The sequence below is a fragment of the Citrus clementina genome, unplaced genomic scaffold, assembly GCF_000493195.1.
Source record: "Citrus clementina cultivar Clemenules unplaced genomic scaffold, Citrus_clementina_v1.0 scaffold_9, whole genome shotgun sequence".
Taxonomy (NCBI): Eukaryota; Viridiplantae; Streptophyta; class Magnoliopsida; order Sapindales; family Rutaceae; genus Citrus; species Citrus x clementina.
The window spans coordinates 13,048,269-13,054,690 of record NW_006261964.1 but is presented as its reverse complement, the minus strand read 5'-3'; the positions used below and the strand labels follow the sequence as shown (position 1 = coordinate 13,054,690).

The following is a 6,422-nucleotide window of genomic DNA, read 5'->3' as shown; positions in this document are numbered from 1 at the left end:
ATGCTTTCTAGTACACTTTCATTGCAAAAAAAAAAAAAAAATGAAAAAGAAAAAGAATTGTCAATCACAACCATTGAATCCTATCTATTTTATTAATTTATTTTCTTTAAGAATAAGATTACAAGCTACGAAAGATGTTGCAATAAATGGTAATTATGGCTTTCGAGTTGTGGCTAATATAATATGCTTTGGAGGACAATTGGGCTAGAGTAAGAAGTGTCTTAGTTGCTGAATTACAATGCCATTATAATGAGTACACTTTTTTGTCAGACTATGCTAGTAGATCACAAGAGCTCTTGCATTTACTTCATATTTTGAGTCCAATCCAAGATGATCATACCTAACACTTGGTATCTTATTGCTTCCAAATATAATGTTACAATGTTATCAATATCTATGCAACAATGTCTTACATTCCTTCCATTGAGATCTATTCTATTGCCATGCTCGTCTCATAAAATATAGCAACTGGTTGCTTTTATGGTTGCCATTTCATTAAGGTATGAACAAAATATTAAGAGATATACAATAATTATTTAAATCTATTGATTGATATATAATTATGTTAACAATTATTTAAACTTTATGCGGGTTTTTATACAAGCTAGTTCACCAATACCACGAATAGCAACTAAATGATTTAAATATCATCATCAATGTGCTGAAGGTTTGGCAACTTCATACACAACTGATATAATGGTTGTCAGAGAGTTAGTGCCTAATGCCGCCACTCGAGATACGATAGATTTGACTAGCCAAAAAATTATTGTATGGCACTATGATATTTATTAATAGATTCTAAAATATTTAGATTTTTAGGAAATATTTCTAACATTTTGTAATTATCGAATATGTTTGTTAAAGTTAAAATTCAAAAGTTTATTTGTCATTGGTTTGGTGTTGATTTGATTTGATTTTCTTTTTTGAATTAGCAAGTTGGACTTCAATGTGAGCATGTTGTAGGAGTAGAAGATGTGTGAGTTGATATTATTTCATTAGAAGAAAATCAATCCATATTTAAATATATAAATGTACACCAAGTGGCATGATGAGCTAAGCAACAACAGCAAGAACCCTGAAGAAAAAGAACACGATCTTGAGTTAAATTTCTAGTAAAAAGTAGATCCTTTGATCTCAAGTTCGAAAAAACCTCAAGTCTATGGACCCCTCGCTAAGATCCCATTAAGACAATCCAATTCAGAATATTGTTTTAGAAGCTCCATGGTTTAAGTCTAGTCAGAGATCATGTGCCTATATAAGTTGCTCTGCTTTGATAGAATTTGATACATGTTAGTGCATGTGTGTGTATTGTGCATTGTGTGTTTTATGTGGTGAGCAACTCTGTTCTCTAGTTTTGTATGGGGTTAATAAAAACCAAATAAAGATAGAGTGAGTGTTTTGTAAATTTTTGTGATTGCCAAGAAAGGGATAGTTGATGGATGAGGGATGAGATTTTGTCCTAACACTTAAGCTTTGACTAAGTTCTATGAGAATGCTGCAGTAGAGCCAGAAAACACAAAAAGGGTAGAAAAATTTCAAGTTTTGGGGAAAATTTTGTTGAACTGTGCTTGTATAAAGTCTGCTCCACTAGCTTGAATTGCTGAGTAACCAGGGCTGCGTATGAATCCCATATGCAGACTTAAGTCCAAAGGCAACAAGAGTTATAAGCTTTGTTGTGGCATCTACTAAAGAAATATATATATTATAGAGAAAAGGTCCCTTGTCTAGGATATTGAGTAGCCAAATTTGTTCATGGGCCCTATGTTCAGCCTTGAGTTAAAGATGTCTAGAGATAAGACTGTGTCGTGAGCATTGCTGCAGCAACTCTGATTTGCACATTGAATAAGTAATTGGGTGTCATCACCACAAGTGATAGACATTCAAATGAAATTGAAGAGAAATCTGCTAAAAAAAAGAAAAGAAAATATTTTGCTATATCATATTTTTGAACTTGTTTGTGATTTATATTCTCTCCATGTATGAATGTACTTGTGTTCTAACTCGAAAGATTGTGTAACATTAGTGTAATGCTGCAACATCTTTGGAATTTAATCAAAGAGACACACACACACACTTTGAACAAATTCTTGATGAAATACTTTCCACCAACCAAGAATACAAAATTGAGGAATGAGGTAATCGCTTTTCATCAACTTGATTATGAAAGCTTGTATGATGAAAAGAAATATTTAAAGAGCTACTCAAAAGATGTCCTCATCACGATATTCCTTACTGTATACAAATGGAAACTTTCTACAATGGATTAAATCGAAGCACCAAATTGATGGTTGATGCTTCAACAAACAGGGTTTTATTGTCTAAATCTTACAATGAAACTTATGAAATTTTAGAGAGAATTGCTAACAACAATTATTAGTGGTCATTAACTAGACAACTTGTAGTGAGAGGGACAGTAGGAGTACACAATGTGGATGCATTTACAGCATTATCAGCCCAAGCAACTTCACTAACACATATGGTAAAAGTTATGACCACTGCTCCAGCATCTGTTAACCAAGTTGCCGAAGTCTATTGTGTTTATTGTGGAAATAGACATTTATTTGATAATTGTCTTGGGAATCCAGTTTCAGTCAATTATGTGGGCAACTTTAATAGGAAAAATCAGAGTAATCCGTATTCAAACACCTATAATCCTGGATGGAGGCAGCACCCAAACTTTTCATAGAGCAACCAGAATTAGGCTGCTACAGCTCCAGTGGACAGAACAAACCCTCACAACCACCAGGATTTTACCAGCCAAATCAAGGGCATATAAACACAAGCAATGACTATTCTCTTGAAGCTATGCTTAAGGAATACATTGTGAAGAATGAAATAGTTGTCCAAAGTCAGGCTGTGTCATGAAGAAATTTAAAAAATCAAATTGGTCAGCTTGCTACAATATTGAGTAATAGACCTCAGGGCAGTTTACCTAGCAACACAAAAGATCCAAGGAGGGATGGAAAAGAACAATGTAAGGTGATCAACTTAAGGTCCAGAAAAGGTGTTGATATTCTTATTGGTATGTCCAAGAAAAGAATGGAATTTGTTCCGACCCGAGAGAAAACTCAAATTGAAGAAGAGTGACAACAACCATTTGCCAACATACTGGTGAGAATAGCCAAGCTACAACAACTGCAGAAAGACATGATTTAGTACTTGTTGAAGAAGAAGTTGCAGCACCAATAGTGGCAAACCATAATAAATCAAAAGAGAAGCAACTTGTACAACCTGCTGCAACACAGCAGTTTAGGCACCCACCACCTTTCCCGCAAAGATTTCAGAAGCAGAAACAAGACAAGCAATTCAGCTAATTCTTGAAAGTATTGAAATAATTACATATCAACATTCCTTTTGTGGAAGCATTGGAACAAATACCAAATTATGTGAAGTTTTTAAAGGACATTTTAGAAAGGAAAAAGAGGCTTGGAGAATTTGAAACTATTGCTTTAACACAAGAAAGCAGCCACATACTTCAAAATAAAATCCCTCAAAAGTTGAAAGATCCAGGGAGTTTTACAATTCCATGTTCTATTGGAATTGGATATAATGGTAGAGCACTTCGTGATTTAGGGGCAAACATTAATCTCATGATGTAGACCAACAATGGTGACTTTACAACTTGTTGACATATCTCATACATATCCTGAGGGCAAAATCGAAGATGTGTTGGTGAAAATGGATAAATTTATCTTTCCAGTGAATTTCATTGTATTGGACTTTGAAGCAGACAAAGAAGTACCAATTATCCTTGGTAGACCTTTCTTAGCCACGGGGAAGACTCTAATTAATGTGCAAAAAGGAGAATTAACCATGAGGGTGAATGACCTGCAAGTCACATTCAATGTGCTGGATGTTATGAAGAGTCCTGATGAAGTTGTAGGCTGTAATCTCATCAGTGTTGTAGACTTTGCGGTGACAGAGAGGTTAAATAGTTGCTGCAGCAAAAAAGAGATCAAGGTTGTTTCATGTTGTGCAAATTTTATTGAACTTGCAAGTGCACAAATCTATTGCAGAATAGATCAATGGTGACGAGCGTCGATCCCACGAGGAGGTGGTTTTTAATTGTGTGTAGAGTTAATTTTCTAAGTGGGCGATTGGATTTGTGGTGGAAGTGATTTAGATTATCCTAAAATTAAAATTAAAATGACAGAAACCAATTAAAGTGAAAACTATTAAAATTAAGAGTTTGGGTATCTGGATCCGCACTAAACATGCACCATAGACTTAATATTCCTTATTAGTGCCAATTAAATCATAAGGGGGTTTCCACTCCTCATGAATCTCACTCTAATAAATATGGTGCTAAAGGCTTATCGTGCCAAATAGTAATAACCTTGCTCTAGGGAGACAGTTATACCAGTGCAATATCTAGACAAGATTATTACTATTTGTCAACAAAAAATCAAAACATCCACAAATACTAGAGGGGAAGAGAAATTAAATTTACCAAATTAAGTCCATGGAACATGTTGAGACTTCACCTTCAACCCAAGCTTGAAAGAAAATTAGCTACTCATAATTGAACTAGGGGTAAAATAAAAATTTATTAAAATACTCAGAAAATACAAGATAGAGAAGGAATTATAGAAAATAGAGCTCAAAAATGGATTCAGGGGTGTCAAATTAGGGGGGAGCCCTTTATTTATAGATACACTGAGTAAATCATGGCCATCAGATTAAAATAATTTAGACGCTCAGGATTGCGCCATGTGGTAAGTTCTGATTGGATGGAACACATCATCAGGGCAGTCATTCCGTGTATATGCATGTATCATACGCATGTTTTTTGGTCCACTAACATATTGCCACGTCACCAGTCAACTCCATATAATTATTTTAGTCCAATAAGATCATGAAACATCATCGGTCCATGCCAACTCATGAGTCAACACCACATAAGTAGTCAACGTCACATCATTCGTCCAATCGAATGTTGCCACATCATCGTTCAGTGCAACGTCATCGGTCAATGCTGCGTCATCGTACCGTATATGTGATCAGTGTCTTGAACAATATTGTAAATAGTACCGTACATGTGAACAATGTCGTTTATCCTTTTATGCTTCTCCTAAGATTTTCGATTGTCCTGAGATTAGAATTACTGTTCATTTTGCTATATGATCTCTCGTTCATTATGAAATAACCATGATGCCCCAAAAAATACATAAAATATTTAATTATAATAAAATACACATAATTAAATCATAAAGGACTTAAATACATAAAAGTAGAGATGTTAGTGAGACTTTGAGTGTAAAATGACGATTTTCTACTTTATAAATATACACTTTCTAGCACTCAACACACCAGTCCAGTAGACTTTATCACAATTAGAGTAATCAAGCCACTTTAAAAAATGACATGTCAAATCTCAAAATCTCACCGGTAGTAGTGACACTCTCACAAAGAAATTAAACCTAATACTCAAATGAATGGTAAATTGAGAGAAAATAATAAAGAAGCAATATCACACACTTTCACCAAGATGAAAGAAATATGCCTACAGTTTAGAAATAACATGATCTTAAGTCAAACAAAATGCTAGTCAAACCAATGTATTCATTATCTTTTTTTTTAATTTTTTTTTATGAATCACCACATCTTTTTAGCCCATATAACTAGCTTCTACTTTAGACTATAGTTCCCTAAAATCAAGAAAGACTTTTATTAGGACATAACGTAGGCTAGGAACATGGCTAACAAAGGAGGTGAAATAGGAAAAACAAAATATATGTTTGAGAAAAAGTAAAACTCTTTTGGCGATTACCAGGTACATTTCGCTTATTTATTATTATTGTTATTTTTCTCTCTTTTTCTTTTTTTCTTTTTTCTTTTTTTATTTTTTTAAATAATTTTTTTGTGTATGGCACAACTTTACTGAACAAAATAATTCTTTACATTTTTCTCAAACATGAATAGGTGATGAAATTTATAAGACATCGGGTAATATTCCAAATCCGAGTGGGTCAAGATGATAGGTTGACAAAGAAAAATATTTTTTTTATAAAAGGCTCAAAAGGGTTAACTATGGATATTGCACAAAAAGGATGGCTAGATAGGCTCCAACGAGTTAAATATGGTATTTCCATCGTCTTTTAGGGCTCTAAATAATCTTACATATGTATGAGTTAGATGGACCTTCAAATGTATCAACACATATTTTTTTTATTTTTTTATGATTTTTTTTAGAGGGTTGGCTCAAAAGAAATCTAGAGATCATGTATAAAATAATAAACTGCTAAGCTGTACGAAGAATGAGCAAAAAGGGTTACTCTCCAAGAAAAATGACAGACTCAAAAACTCACATGGAATTTATTATGACATGTGCATTCCTTCAAGCAACTCATATTTGTCCCGACATCAACATGTAGAGTGGCAAATGTTGAGTGTTAGAAAATGTATATTTATAAAGGAGAAAA

The 6,422-nt window shown here is 33.7% G+C and overlaps 1 non-coding gene across 1 annotated transcript; it reads right to left on the bottom strand.

Annotated features, from left to right (window-relative positions):
* Positions 1 to 2,120: 2,120 nt before the first annotated feature.
* LOC112101594 lies at positions 2,121 to 2,226 on the bottom strand. Its single transcript, XR_002907621.1, has one exon. It is a non-coding gene; the product is annotated as a small nucleolar RNA R71 (small nucleolar RNA).
* Between the last annotated feature and the right edge of the window lie 4,196 nt (positions 2,227 to 6,422).